General features: G+C 34.2%; 1 protein-coding gene across 1 annotated transcript in view; it reads left to right on the forward strand.

Annotated features, from left to right (window-relative positions):
* Positions 1-11656: 11656 nt before the first annotated feature.
* The window catches only part of LOC144971083 (uncharacterized), a 14145-nt gene continuing 9524 nt past the window's right edge, over positions 11657-16277 (forward strand). The window contains exon 1 of the mRNA XM_078911435.1: positions 11657-11781. The gene's annotated coding sequence lies outside the window, so the exon portion shown is untranslated. The remainder of the gene's footprint in view (positions 11782-16277) is intronic.

Below are 16277 nucleotides of genomic sequence, written 5' to 3' on the forward strand. Positions count from 1 at the left end.
AGCAGCAACATTTACACTAAAAGTGGGTTGAGTGTTGTAAAAATGGGGTTTAATGGCAATCGTTCACAATTTTCCTCCCTTTTCACTTTTTATCACCATCAGCACTGATGATTTCATTTACTACCTTTCATACTTGTCCCTTGCTTCTTACTTTCCGTCAAAATTACTTTTGGGACCACAAGTTATTGAATTTTGTTATGCTCAGATGCATTGTTCACCTTAGCATTTTTATACCCTCTAACCTCAAGCCAACATAAAAATTGTGTATTATCTTTTCTTTGAAATTTAAGAGAGAGAAGAGAATAATCAATCCAAATATTCATGGATAGATGATTTCAGTTACCCGTTCTCATCCTTCATATGTTTTTAAAATCTCTTAATCCCCTTTCATTTCTTATTTAGAGATAACTCCTCATAGTGGTGTAATTTTGTGACCGGATAGACAGTATAGATGCGGATTTTAGCGGGTTGCAGTCTGCTTTTTAAGTAATTAGTGTTTTACCAATTTTGCCAAGGGGAATTTTTTAAATTTCATCATAAAATATTTCCTTGTCAAATTGTGGGGAATTATTTTTTTTCTTCCTTGCATACTAGTCCATAATTTATGGGAAAGTGAAGCATGATTGATGATGGTTAATCTCCACAGTTCTTTGATGTTCAAAATACATACTAGGAAGCATTTTCTTACTCAAAAGCAGATCCTCTGACTGAAGCTTTTGAAAAAAAGCATTTGAAAAGCTTCAATTTTGCCCTTTTTAATACGAGAAACTCATGATTTTAAGACAGCAGAAATGTCTGAACCAATTGAAATTTGAACAAAATTGGATGATTCAGAAAAAGTTCGATTTTACATATGATCTGTCTCACCACTTTGTGCACGATTTTTATGCTTTTGAAATGGTAGTGTTAAAGAATTATTAGAGATAAGTTATTTTCAGTCAATTGTCGTTCATTTCATTCAGTTGCAACTTGACATATCTTTACCTGACTTGGGACACTTTTCTGATATTCTCATTTTAAAAAAGAGGCAGGGAGAAAATCTAATTTAGAATTGTTACTTAATGATTCATGTCAATTTGAGGTGCCCTTTATAATATTCATTGTGGACAAATATTTTATTTTGCAACTATTGATGTAAACTCATTGCTCAGAGTGTGTCTCTAGGCTACGCATATAAGTTAAATGATTCTTGCAATTGCCATGATGTATTATTATTATTATTATTATTATTATTATTATTATTATTATTATTATTACTATTATTATTGACTTTTGTCATTTATTTCTTGTGTTCACTCCATTCCCAAAATGGGGATCTAAAGTGCAATATTAAATTTCATGTATCCAGAAGACTAATTCTCTCTTATTATTTTTTTTCTTCAAGAAAGTATTTTGAAACATTTTAGTATACAACATACATCCATGTCTTTTTAAAACTTTAAATCTATAACCTTTTCTTTCATGTTTTGAAAATTAAACATTTGTTTTCCCCACCTTCACCATGAATATTAAAGTTAGCTCATTTTGAAAGTAGCACTTCTAGCAAAGGATTTTCCTATGTTTATGCCTATCTTGAGTAAACTTACATGGATGCCTTCTCTATTGAATTGTACAGCTCTTTTATCATGTTTTTTTGTGAATGAAGTACAGGAGCAATGACTGTTGATTGTGTGTCATGGTGGAATTGATTCAAAAGCTATGTCAAATTTGTGAGGGGTATATATGAGTTGAGTCAGTGCTATGGAATGGATGAGAGTGTCAAAAGCTTTGTTTATCTGTTCTGTTCGATATTGATTACGATATGTGAATAATGAAAGTCTTATCAATTTTTGTAATTATTAATCCACATTTAGTCTGTTGTATTTTTAAACTCGTCTTAAAAATGCAACCTGGCTGTTGTTGCTAATGAGACATTGATTTTTTTCATAATAAGTTATTTCTCCTTGCATCTAATCTAGTCTTTTGTTCTGGACCTTTTAGTCTTTTAGCTATGGTAATCGTCTCTTTATTTTTCTATGTGACTATACATAATAAATGTGATAGATGTATGCATTTGATTATTTTCCTCTCATGCTGGTTTTCATAAAAAAAATCTTAAGGATATCAGACTTTTAAAGGCTGGTTTACTATTAGGGGATGCTTGTCAATGAATATTGATTCATCATTTGTTTCTTGTCATTTTTGTGATGAATTAACACCAACCCTTGGGCTCTGAATTCAGCCTCTTATAAAAAGCAAAGCATAACGACCCAAGGTAGAAGTGACTTTCAATCAATTTAAGATTATTTTTTTACTTTGGTGCAGACTGTATTTATTATGTTTTCCTTTTTATTAATTATTTATCCTCATGGGCGCAATACATTTCCTGTGTTCTGTTTCAAATTTAATGGTTCTAAGTACGATTTATACCATTATACAATTTCTTGGTTTTTAAAACTTTTTCTTTTTTCTTTTCGTTTTTTAATATATTTTTTTAGACATTTGTTTGCCATTATTCTATGTCGTCACTATGGTGTACTCTTGTTTACCACTTCATTTTGAACAAAAATATTTTTTTTTCATGAGGTCTGAGATTAAAAAGAAAACAAATTTTGTATCCTGTAGGGTGTTCAATGTAAATTATATGTTGACATTCTGTGTTTTGCATATTTTCAGCTTGGGAATTCACATTAATTTGTGCTGTAATATTAATTTAGTGTCATTGTGTTCTGTATGACAGGTTGAGATGGCTCAAAGGTTTTACAATTACCTTATCTTTCTTCGGTTCGTAAATCAGCATGTAATCAAGTATTTGACAGTTTAGTGTTTTTATTAACTTGTCAAGTTACTTGTATGAAACGGATGAGCTGGATTCAAAAGCTGAAATATATTACACCTTGACTGACTAATTTTGGTGTGAACAATAACTGTTACAAGTTCACTCCAATCAATGGGACATGTCACAAACGATCTGAGGAGATAAATTTTATACAGTTTCTGATTTCTGTTCCCCTCAACAGTAAACTACCAAGAGATTCCTAAGTTTATTTGGCTTTCCCTTATTAGGTCTCTTCCTTTCCTACATCTCTACTACTGTTTGAACTACACCTTTTGTATTGTCGAAGTGATGCATGTGCAGATAGAACTATAGGAATATCTCAAAAACTCATTCTATTGAGTACTTTTCAATAGTTTTGTTATTTTATTTTTTTAACGATTCAAAATCATTTGTAGGAATTTCTTTTTATTTGTAGATTTCCCTTTTTATAAGCTAATAATTTAAATAAGCCCAATTGTCTGTTTCCTTCTTTCCAATATTAAGCAAATATGGGTCTTAAAATTTCCCTTACATACCTATATATGGTTATAGTTATACTATAGGTTTCCATCCATAAAACAAAATTGAGATATCAGACATTTTGTGGGGCAACTGATTCCAGTCTCTGTAGCTATATTATGTTTTTTATTATTTTTTTCCCCTTTGGTTCATTTAAAAAAATTTGTATATCATTGGTGAAAGTGATGTGTGTTTGGACTAGAGTGTATTTCATGCGATTCTGTTTAGTCGTTTCCCTTCATCTCATATGTATCCAATGCCATCATTTTGTCTTTCTCACCTCAATTCTTCCCATCACTCATTGTTGTTGCTGACTGTTCTTGTCTCATTTTATTTTATTGACCTTTCATAGTCATATATCATTTTAAATGTTTATTTACTTTGTTAATTTTTGTTTGTTTATTTTTTTTCTTCTCTTTATTACTTTTTAATGTGTTCACACTGTATTGAAATTGCGGATATTGGTGTGTCTATGTGAATTAAATTAGTATGGAATCTCAGTTCATCTACATCATTATCAACATGTTCTCTCTCCCCTTCCTCTTTTCTTGAGGTCTTGATGCTGGATGATATTCATCCTGGTTTAACTTCAGAAGCTAAATGTGCACTTTGACAGAGTTTGTGACATAAAGATGTTGTTTGTGAACAGTACATAAGTTTTGTGAATTAGCTTTGCTCAAACAAAAGTATTTTTCCATTCTAGCAGCTAAATGATAGTTGATATGAATTATAACTATAGGTTTCTTCATATCCCATATCATATATATCAGCAGAGGTTAAGTGCTTTACTTAACATTTCAACAGCTTAGTATAAAGGTTTTGTGTTGTTCACAAACGATTGCTTTGTTTAATGACTTTGCAGGTGATAGAATGTTAACCATAATTAGCCTTGGATATGTTTGATATTCACTCTTAGTATTTTTTTTATCCGGACAGGGTTCGCGACCTCCCGTAGTGGGCAGGGAGGTACTTGTTGTGTCTTCTATCCCCCTGTATCTGTTTTCCAGTTGCTTTCTGTCATTGTCTTGGAATGAGATTACTTAGTTTTGTCCTGACCCTGGTCGGAGCCCTTGGCTGGGAAGGAAACAGTCGAATGTATAATTATACTTTTGGGAGATGATAATTTTTTCCCTTGTAAATCATCTCTCTGTTATGCACTGGTTTTTATCTAAACATATGATTTATAAACATTTGAGTGTATTCCTCTTAGTGGGATCTTGTGTTGGTGTCTGGATGAGGCTTTTAGGTAATCTCAAATTAAGTACACAGAGAGTGTGCACTTGGACTTGGAATAAACATCTTTTCCCTATTTTTACGATTCCGCTTTGTCTTACTTTTTCCTCAAGTACTTTTAATAATACATCTAGAATATTTTCTTTATCTAGTTTTCTTCCTTTTTACTGGCGCTGATATGACCTAAATGTGTTGCAAGTGCCGTAAAACCCTTAAAAGCAAACAATTAGATTTTATGATACATATATTCATTTTTATTTCAATGTGTTTATACTGGGTATATTGACCTCCCATGGTGGGCAGGAGACCATGCTGCGTCTTCTATCCCCGTATATCTGTTTTCCAACTTGCATTCTGTCTTTGTCTTTGGCGTGGAATGAGATTACTTGGTTTTGTCCTGGCTGGGGGGAAAACAGTCAAATGCATAGTTTTTGTTTTGGGAGATGATATATTTTTTCTTGTAAATCATCTCTCTGTTATGTATTGTTGGTTGTATATTATGTTTTGGATGTATTCTGTAAACATTTGAGTGTATTCCTCTTAGTGGGATCATATGCTGGTGTTTGGATGAGACTTTAAGGTGATCTCAAACTAAGTACTTTGTTGGTGTGCTCTTGGTATTTACATCTGTTCCCTATTTGACCAGTTCCCCTTTGTCTTACTTTTTCTTAGATGCTTTGATTGTAAATCTAGAATATTTTGACTATTCCATTTTCTTCTTTTTACTGGCGCTGCTATGACCTAAATGTGTCCCAAGTGCCGTAAAACCCTTAAAAACAGAAACAAAACAACAATACTGTGTATAATTTTATAAACTTACAGACATCTGGATGAAGCTACTCCTCCTATGGTCTGAGGAGGTTACTCTCGTTTTTTTTTATCATCATCTTTTGTACCTTTCAACTTCGCTTCATATCTTTGTTCAGGACTAACCTGACACAGATGTTTTGTTGGGGGAATGACATTCAGATGACTTTTTTTTAGTGAAAGATGATTTTCATTCTTGCTAATTATCTCTATATTGTGTTATACCTAGTTATTAAAATGTCTATTGTTATCATCTGAGTGTGTTCCCATTGGCAAGGTTAATTCTCTTTGGATTTGACTTTTTTAGGTTGCTCATGAAATATTTGCTAAGTCTTTTATCCCTCTTTATCTGTTTTTCTCTTGCATGTTGCTTTCTGCCCTTGCCGTAGAACGAGAAATTACTTAGTTTTGTTGTAGTCCTGGCCTGAGTCCTTGGCTGTGAGGTGATATTTTTTCCTTGTAAATCATCTCTCTGTTATGTACTGTTATAGTTTTCTTTGTTTTTAATGTGATATGCTTTGTAAACGTTTAGGAGGATCCTGTGCTTTTATCTAAATGAGACTTTGAGGTGATCCCCAAGTACATGTTTTTGGAATTTGCTCCTGTTCCCTATTTGAACCAGTCCGCTTTACCTGACTTTTTTGTTGATGCTTTTAGTTGTAAGGCTAGAGTATTTTACTTTTCCATCTTACTTTTTACCAGCACTGACCTAAGAGCATTGCAATTGTTGTAAAACCCTCATAACAACATAACTGCCCTTTTTCTGTTCACTGTTTGACTAGTTTATCTTTTGACCTATCATGTTGGGCAGGGCGGTCACCCTTTCTGTGTCTTCTGCTCCTCTGTATCACGTGAAACGTATAGTTCCTTTTTGTTCCCCCTGAGACATGGCATTTTTTTCATTGTAAAATCATTTTATACTTTTATAGTAATTACTTTTAAATATATTTTAGTTTATAAACATTTGAGTCAAAGCAGGGTCTTTGCTTGTGTCTGGATGTGACTTATAAGGTAATATCAAAAGAGGAATATCTGTGGAGTCTTCTGTTCCCTTTTTTTAACTATTCCCCGATGTCTTGCTTTTTCTTTTGATATTTGAACTACAGACTTGAAGTGTTGCAAGTCTTGTAAAAACCCCTCAAAGAAACTCATATACCTCTCTATAAGTTTTCCTTACCCAGGCTGTACTATATGTCTGTCTTGGAATGAGATTACCTGATTTTGTCCTTGTCCTGGCCAGACCCCTTGGTTGAGGAGAGGGAAACATTCAAATGATAAATATTAGTTTAGGAAGATGATTTTTTTTTCTCTTTAAATTCATTTCTGTTATGAAGTGATAGTTTATTGTTTTTAATATTTTCTTGTAAGACTATTCCATCTTATTCCTTTTACAAGCGCAAAAATGACATAGGACTGTCGAAAGTCTTTTTTATTAGAAATGATCGATTTTGAGGGAAGGGAGGGTGGTGTTTGGGTGACAGAACTTAATATCTCTGTATATAGATATAGTGTTGAACTTGACACTGACAGTGACAAATAGTTCAATTAATTTTCTATTTGAAACATTCATGAATATGTAAAGTGATGACATCTTATCACCTCCAAATTAATTTGAAAGATCTTTTCGACGCCTGTTTACTTTTATGACCATTTTGAAATAATGTTTATTTTATGAATGAAGATGTATTTTTTAAACCTTGTAATAATTGATGTATTGATGGATGTTGTGCTTAACTTATATGATTCTATTTATTATTTGCCATGGATTTTACTATCTGTTCCTTTAAATCGTCAACACAATCGACATTGCATCCGTAATCATAATAATTGCCAATGCTCTCATACAAATTCATAGTCATTTGCCACTCATTGTCCAGTTTTGATTTATAGTATTGTGCATATCCTTTTGGCTACCAATTACGAGCTGTGTACTGTGGCTGTTGAAAGGGTATCTTCAGTCCCCTCTCCCAACACCCTATTTTTTTACTTGGCTTCTGCCTCGGTGTCAAAATTATTTTCCATGGAAACAATGTTATACTCCTGGGTGGGGATCCTGACCTCCCATAGCGGGCAGGGAGGTACATACTGTGTCTTCTATCCCCAGATATCTATTTTCCAACATGCTTTCTGTCTTTGTCTTGGAATGAGATTACTTGTTTTTTTTTCCTGGCCCTGGTCGGAGTCCTGGCTGGGTGGGAAACAGTCAAATGCATAGTTATTGTTTTGGGAGATGATATTTTTTTCCTTGTAAATCATCTCTCTGTTATGTATTATTATATTTATTTTTAATGTATAATGTAAGCATTTGAGTGTATTCCTCTTTGTTGGATTTTGTGCTTGTGTCCGGATGAGACTTATAGGTGATCTCAGACTAAGTACATTGGTGGTATGCTCTTGGAATCTACATCTGATCCCTATTTGTTCCCAGTTCCCCTTTGTCTTACTTTTTCTTGGGTGCTTTAATTGTAATTCTATAACTTTTTACTTTCCCATTTTCTTCCTTTTTACTGGCGCTGATATAACCTAAATGTGTTGCAAGCGCCGTAAAACCCTTAAAAACAAAAACAAAACAAACAATGTTATACTCAAAGCATCAACTTTTGTTAGGTTCCTCTTTTTTTTGAGGGGGGGGGGGGGGGGGGGTTGGTTTGTTCTGAACGCAAGAGGTTTTTAGGTTTTTGGATATACATAATTCATCAATTTGTTATAAAAAAAAACAAAGAAAAAAAAACTTGTAGTTCTTGGTTCTCAGAAGGATATGCATAGTCGCCATTGGTAGTATGAATACCGTGACCTGACTGACCACAAAGTAATAATTGATGACATAAATGGAGGGAATAAAATGATTCCTTTGACCCAGTCATTTTGGAGTGTGTTCATTTTCTATCTTCTATTTCATTTTTTAATATTTTTTTTTTTATTTTTACGTTGTCTTTCTCCCAAAGTTGTTATTGTTGTGGTCATGATGTCCCTTGTGGGTGGAGGCGGTCCGTTGCTTTGTCTCCTATCCCACAAATCTGTTATCCCTTTCTCGATGACTAGAATGAATGAGTTGACATTTTTACAGGCCTCTAGTTGTTATCTTGCGGCAAGAATAGAGGCAAATGGGAAATCGACTCTTGATATCCACAGGAGATTATCACTTGCCCAAACTTCTTCTTCTTCTTCTTCTTCTTCTTCTTCTTCGTTCCTCAAACAAAACAAAATTGACAAAAATAAAACTAATTTCTTGACAGTGATGCCAAAAATCCGTGGATTTCACCGGGAATGCACCCGGTCTGGTGCAAACTATTCCGGTCTACGGGCAACTTCCGTCGAGTTTCGGTGAGGTTATATTGTTCCAAGGATACCCCCTCTCCCATACACACACACCATTATCACAACCACCACCACCACATCATCATGACTACCAATACTGTTACAATAGACCCTATCACATCATCATCATCACTACCACCACTTTACTACTACCACCATTATTGCCAATATTATTACAGCTACCACCTCCACATCAACACTACACAACCACCACCACATCACCGTCACTATCACGACTACTACAGCCACTACCATCATCGCTTCCTTGGTGGGGTTCCTGGCCTCCATGTCAGGGTGGCACTTACTGTGTCTTATATCCCCTTATATCTGTTTTCCAACATGCTTTCTGTCTTTGTCTTGGAATGAGATTACTTGCTTTTGTCCTGGCCCTGGCCGGAGTACTGACTGGGAGGGAAATTGTAAAAAAAAAGAAAAAAAAACAACAAAAAATGATGAGAATAAAATCAATGCATTTGAAATGAAATGCTACTTGAAAATCCTCCGCATTCCATGGACAGCAAAGGAAACTAACCACAATATGAGAGTCCCTGGTGGGGTTGAGTTCCCGACCTCCCAGTGGGCAGCGAGGGACTTGCCGCGTCTTCTACACCCCTATATCTGTTTTCCAATTGCTTTCTGTCTTTGTCTTGGAATGAGATTACTTAGTGTTGTCCTGACCTTGGGAGATATTTTTTCCATGTAAATCATCTCTTTATGTGGTCCTGTGGTATGACACTCGCTTTCGGATCGGGATGTCCTAGGTTCGAGCCTCGCTGGGCGCATAGTTGAGTCCTTGGAAGTCCTTGTACTCAGATTATCTCACCGTACTCAGGCGTAGAATGAGTACATCGCCGTTAATAGCGCTGTCTCTGTAGGGGAAAAAAAAAAAAAACAGGAGCCACATTTCGTCCTACAGGTTGCGTGTTGCTGTTGGTCAGGGACACTTTGTAAACCGCTTTGAGCACGTTTAGTGGATATTGCGCTACATAAAAGCTCAAGCTTTTTTTTTTGCCTTCTCTGGACCGAAGGATTCCTCAGTTTCGCTACCTCATCTATCCCATATAGAATGTGTCATTCCCATGTAACTTTTGTCTTTGTTCTGGAATTGGACCTGATTGGCTTCACTTGGAGCTTTCTGGAAACTTGCTGAGAGAGAAACAGTCAAATGATTTTTTATTTTTTTCTTGTTGTAAAAGATAATATTTATGAACCTTATAAATTAACAACCCCTCCATTATTTATTTTGATATTGATATGTTCTTTGCAATGTTTCGTAAGTACGAGCATTTTTAGTGTACGATATCCTTTTGGAAGATCCCGTGACAGGGTCAATGTGCATTTCATATGATTTCAGACTAGTTACAGTTACAAGGATGGTAGTCCTAATGTCTCAGTTTGGAGAGCACTCGCTTCACAAGCAAAGGGGGCGAGATCGATCCCGGATCGAGATTTTGTTTTCTGACCCTCCCTCTCTGTCTATCCATCAGTGATCTGTTAGCTGTGTCTGTTAGACGGCGGAAAGTACTTTGAGACAGATAAGCGTCATGTCCAAATGGTATGAAACAATTGCGATTGTCCGTTTCATTAAAATAAATCCGTTTCCATTGGTCTAATGGCTTTGAAGGACCACTTACAAGGATTATATATACCCTGTATATACGGTTGTTATTTTTATTTCTAAGGTGTCTGTAAGCTTGATCTAAATCTTTTTGACAATTCTATACTCGCGAAATTTAAAACAATTCAATACAAAACTCGCAGTAATAAATCAATTCTTCAATTTAGACGCTCTATTTGAACAGTATTTTGGATGCTTTGTAAATGAACTCACTTCCCTGTTCTTCCTAATGAACATTTTCAATTGGATTAAATAAGATAATAAGGTGAACTGGCAGGTCAGTCTATGACATTAAATGTCCATTGTATAGAAAAAGATGCGATTACTAATTTATAGTTTTGATGAAACGCAACGAAAAAAAAAAGGTTTTAAAGGAAAAGCATTAATTTACAGTTATCGGCCGTTTGATGAGGGTATTTAGAAAATACAATAAAATCTCGTTATTCCTGCCATTTAAAAATAGCAAATTTGAACAAAGTTTAACAAGCTGATGTATAACAAATTTAGTGAAATTGTATTTCGTACCTTACTCAGAGTCCTGTCGTTGATAAAAGGACACCCTAACCGGGAGGTATTTGCTGTGTTTTCTATCCCCCTGTATCTGTTTTCCAATTGCTTACTGTCCTTGTCTTGGAATGAGATTACTTGGTTTTGTCCTGACCCAGGCCGGAATCTTGGCTGGGAGGGAAGCAGTCGAATGTGGAGTTATTGTTTTGGGAGATGATATTTTTTTCCTTGTAAATCATCTCTGTGTTATGTACTGTTATTTTAAAATTTATTTTTAACATATGGTTTGTAAATATTTGAGTGTATTCCTCGTAGTGTAAGTACACTGATACTGTACTCTTGGAATCTACATCTGTTCCCAATTTGAACGATTTCCCCTGTCTTACTTTTTCCTCAAGTCCTTTTAATTGTACATCTAGTCTAGAATGTTTTTACTATCCAGTTTTCTTCCTTTTTACTGGTACTGATATGACCTAAATGTGTTGTAAGCGCCGTAAAACCATTAAAAAACAAAATAAACATCTACAGTATTACAACACTGTATGAGACAGAAAATTCATAATGACAAGAGAGAAGAGAAAGAAAAAGGATTGAAAGAGAGAGAGAGAGAGAGAGAGAGAGAGAGAGAGAGAGAGATATTCACTGGTGCATGAAACCCGTTGCCGGCTCTACACAGGTTCAATGAATAGATCAGCCTTTATACTTTATGTTTCAGTTTTAGTCATCTGGCTTGTGTCACTTGATATAAGGGGGAAAAATATCACCAGCCCTTCCTTGCTTGTCTATTTATATCTACAAAAGGACATACGGGCAACAGTTCTAAGAAACCCACCAGAGGAATGCATTATAGTTTCTTTGTTGTAGTGTGTAGTGTAATGTAATGAGACGGATATTTTTTCAGACTGAGGCTTAGCTACCCGGATAGTAGTTGATTGCCAGTTTATTCAGTTAAGGATATCGATAATATTGGCCTCATTAACAGGTGAGATTTGTTCTTAAACATAATCTACGTAAGAGTTTAATATCATAGACTTTATTCCTTACATTTTGTGTCACAATCTACAGTTTGTGTATTTATTCGTGTTACGTTCTTTTTGTCATTTTATTCTGATCGTTTTTATTTATTGTTTTTTGTTTGTTTTTATTATTACTATTATTATTATTATTATTATTATTATTATTATTATTATTATTATTATTATTATTAGTATTATTATAAACTCAATGAAAGTCCGAGTTTTTTAGATATAAGTTCTTACCTTTTTCACTACCTGATTTAAATACTGGTTTAAGGCAGTGGATCAGATTGAAAGACTTATTGTAAATGAATATACATATATATATATATATATATATATATATATATATATATATATATATATATATATATATATATATATATATAGTATATATATATATATATATATATATATATATATATATATATATATATATATATATATATATATATATATATATATAATGCTTTTCGTCTTTAGGGGAGAACAAGAGCTGTTAATATCAAAATTATCATGTAGATCCTCTAAGTACCCAAGAGAAAAGTAAACACGGCTAGAATCAAGTGTGTTTAAATTGCCTTTGGTAATTCCAATTCCACTTGTTGATTCGCCTGGGGCCTGTCTATTGTAGTGATTTCTTAAATCTTTGATAGCGTGGCAATAATGATTTGTGGGATCTCGATAGCTCATTTCGCGAAGGGACTGGTGCTGTCAAGATTATGCCCCCCCCCCCCCCCCCCCCCCCCCGTCCACTCAGCTGTAATGGGGTGTATGTTAGATCTGGCGAAAGTGCTTTGTAATAGACCAGCGTCCTATCAAAAGGGTGGCAAGCATTTGTTATTTGCACATTTGAAACCGTGAGGTGGGTCAAACGACAACGAAGACCTTTTTACCAAAATTATAATTTGTTATCTGTTCGGTCAATAAAGGACTCCGTGTGAGGAACCTGTGATTGGTAGAGAACCTATTCAGGGTTAGGGACTATTTGCCTCTTGGCCAGAAGGATTCCGTTTGGTTCCAGAGAAAAACAAGTGTAGAAAGTAGAGTTTAAAAATTTAAAGGGCTACAGGCAAGGCAAGGGCATTAAGTAGCTTTCATTTCATTCGCTTTCCATTATGAATCCACTTGATGAAAGACTATCCCTCTCTCAGCATAGGATGTGTATTTTGTTGCGGGAATATTTTTTTTATATTGTGAGGTTGCTTCACGCCCAACTCTCCTCCTTCCTCATCAGGGCTTCGGACCGGACCGTCCATTGATCAAGTTGCTACAAAATTTCATTCCATTTTCTTTATTTTGGGTAGAAGGAAGGGGGGGGGGGGGGTGAGTTCCCTCTTCGTTTCTTTATTGTTTGTTTTGCTGGCGAGGTTTGGTGCCCGGCATAGTTTGGGTTTAGTGCTTGTTTTCATCTTGTCCTCTCTTTTCCATAAGTTTTGCAAGCTTCTTTAGTGCGACATTTTGACAGCTATTTACGTCTCTCTACATCTCGTCTCTTATTAATGACCCACCTTTCTTTTGGTACGTTTCCAGTTATCTAAATATTATATGAGTTTACATGGGAGTCGTGTTTTTTGCAAAGTTTTTCATGCGATATCAACATTGATTTTTCCTATGAGCTTTACATCATTCGCGTATGCTCTTTCAGGGGGTGTTTTGACTTCAAGTGTTGAAACATGTTATGTCAGGACGCTCTTAAATTCCTTTAGTATATGGTCTAGTTATATCACAAACAACAAGGGACTGAAGCTGTCGCCTTGTCGAGTTCCGTCATTGGTTTTGATCGCTTCTGTGGTGGCCCTGTGTAAAATTGAACTGATGGTGGTGTTGCTCAGCAGAGATCGCATGGTTCTTAGCCCACCCTGGACTGCAATTTCATGAAGTATTTCCAAAAGATTGTTTCAGTTTACGGTATCAAAAGCCGTTGACATATCGACCCCAGTAAATTTGATGTATATGTTTTGTTTGACTGTTTTTGCAGCCAACCCTTAAACGACAATAGTGAAACTAACGTTTGATTAATCCTAACACTTGGTGTTCTCAATGTTGTAAAAGTGAGTGACTGCTTAGTTTTTGAAAAAAAACAAAAAACTTCTTGTATTTTAAATCTCTCCCTGGAGTTTAGAGACACGCCCATTAGTCATTCTATAGTTTGATAAGCTGCTATCGTAAAAAACTTTGCTTACCATTTCAACTACACTAATTTTTTCGGTACATACCTACTTTGTTACATTTCCCTGTATTCTTGAAATTTCATAGCTAACTATAATCTTAGACGAAGCCTTTTTTTAACAACTAAGGTGAAATATTCCTTTCGATTTTGTTAGCCTTGAAACGTCTTATGCTTTGTAAAACTTTTTTTCTCTTTTATTATATATATATATATATATATATATATATATATATATATATATATATATATATTATTTTAAAAAATATTTACCACAATGTTTGAGACAGTCTACATTAATGTTTCAGTCTTAATTTGCCATCGTCAGGACTGAGTTGTTTACAACAGTCAACAAAACAACTCAGTCCTGACGATGGCAAATTAAGCCTGAAACATTAATGTAGACTGTCTCAAACATTGTGGTAAATACTCTTAAAAATAATAATTCGCTCCATTACTTCATGTCGAGCACTTTTCGTACCATATTTGTATCAAACACGATTCAATATATATAATATATATATATATATATATATATATATATATATATATATATATATATATATATATATAATATATAATTTATTTATTTTTGCTTTTTTTGTTTTTTTTTTGGGGTTTTTTTTTGGAAACGCTGAAACTGTATTCCCATTACAACGTGACGATGACCTCGACCCGAAGGCCAACAAGCCACAGTGTCAATGGTTTTACGCGTCCCAATATACCTGTAAATAAACCAGACCTCCTAGTTTATCCCTTAGCCCCTCCAGCATGAATACAAACGGACACTGAGGTGTCGAATAATCCACAATCGGTAATAAAATTACGTAAATATGCATATTACATTATGATTAGGAGACAGGTCGACATATCGCATAGATAATTGTTTTTTAAATGGCCCAAAAATTTTGCCAATTTGTACCTACCTAAACTATAAAAATATTAAAGACTATAAAGAAGTTTCCTAACGTTTACTTAAAACATTATTATTATTATTATTATCATTATTATTATTATTATTATTATTATTATTATTATTATTATTATTATTATTATTATTATTATTATTATTTGATATAGCGCCAGTATCCACAAATAGTGCTCAGGGGTGCTTTACATTAGTTTTTTAGTATCACACATGTTCATTCATTCGACTACAAAATCACTACAACAGTCACACACATAATATTATCTTGTTCGAACTTCACATAGAATCGCGATAAGAAGAATGAAAAATATTGGTTTTTAGATGCCGTTTAAAGACTGGTAGACTTTCACATTGTCGGGTTTTAGGTGGTAAAGAATCCCATAAGATTGGAGCCTAAAAAATTCTAACTACTGTTTCATGCAATGTATCCAGATCATACGATCCTTTTATTTACACGGCATCCTCACCTTTTTCTGGTCCTCGTTGTTGAACAATCGCTAGTTAGTGACAAAAATTTAGACCGAGTGATATGAGTTTGATAATATTTAATCCCACCGTCACCTATGCAATTGTTGATCACGTTTATAAGGATCGAATCACGTCATGTCAATTAGACATGTCGACAATAGGGAGTTTATTCAATCTTAGGCTTTCGCCAATAATTCATACAAATTGATGACAACATACATGAAAGTGAGAAAGAAAGAAAAAAAAAGAAGAAAAGAATGGTAAATGGAACCAGGAAATAAAACGATACCACTATACGCCTGTCCTAAAATATAAAATTTTACCATAAATTATACACTACAAATAATCAAACTTATTAAAATTTACTTTCAAAGCAAGCTTGAAGAAATAAAAAGCCGAGAACATAATATTTTCAAATATACCAACGACCCCACCCCCTCCCCCCTTTAACCCTTCCTCAGTCCAGCAACTATAAGCTATAATAAAAATATTTATATTTTCAATTTAGAATATTTGAAATACCATCTTGTTTTGAACGAAATCAACACTCCGTAAAGAAAATTAGCTGCTTTTTTATTATCATTATTTATTCTGCCGTAACCCTGAATATGAACATCACTGCAGTTTCATGTGTTGATTTTGAACATCTTTGGTCTAGCGACTGAGCTGATAACATTATATGGTTACGTAAAAATGACAAACGAGAAAGTCATTAGAAATGGGAAGGTGGAATTCTGCAAAGGTTCTATAATCCTTTAAAATAAAGCAAGGTCTTATCCACTCAATAAGACAAAATGAACTTTATTTATCCAATTCTGGAAGTTTTCATTGGGTTTATGAAAATTAAATAAGCAAACAACAAGAAAGCTAATAAAAATACGCACGAAATGAATAAA

Source organism: Berghia stephanieae, chromosome 4 (assembly GCF_034508935.2).
Source record: "Berghia stephanieae isolate SIO BIC M18660-M18661 chromosome 4, UCSD_Bste_1.3, whole genome shotgun sequence".
NCBI classification, from domain to species: Eukaryota; Metazoa; Mollusca; class Gastropoda; order Nudibranchia; family Aeolidiidae; genus Berghia; species Berghia stephanieae.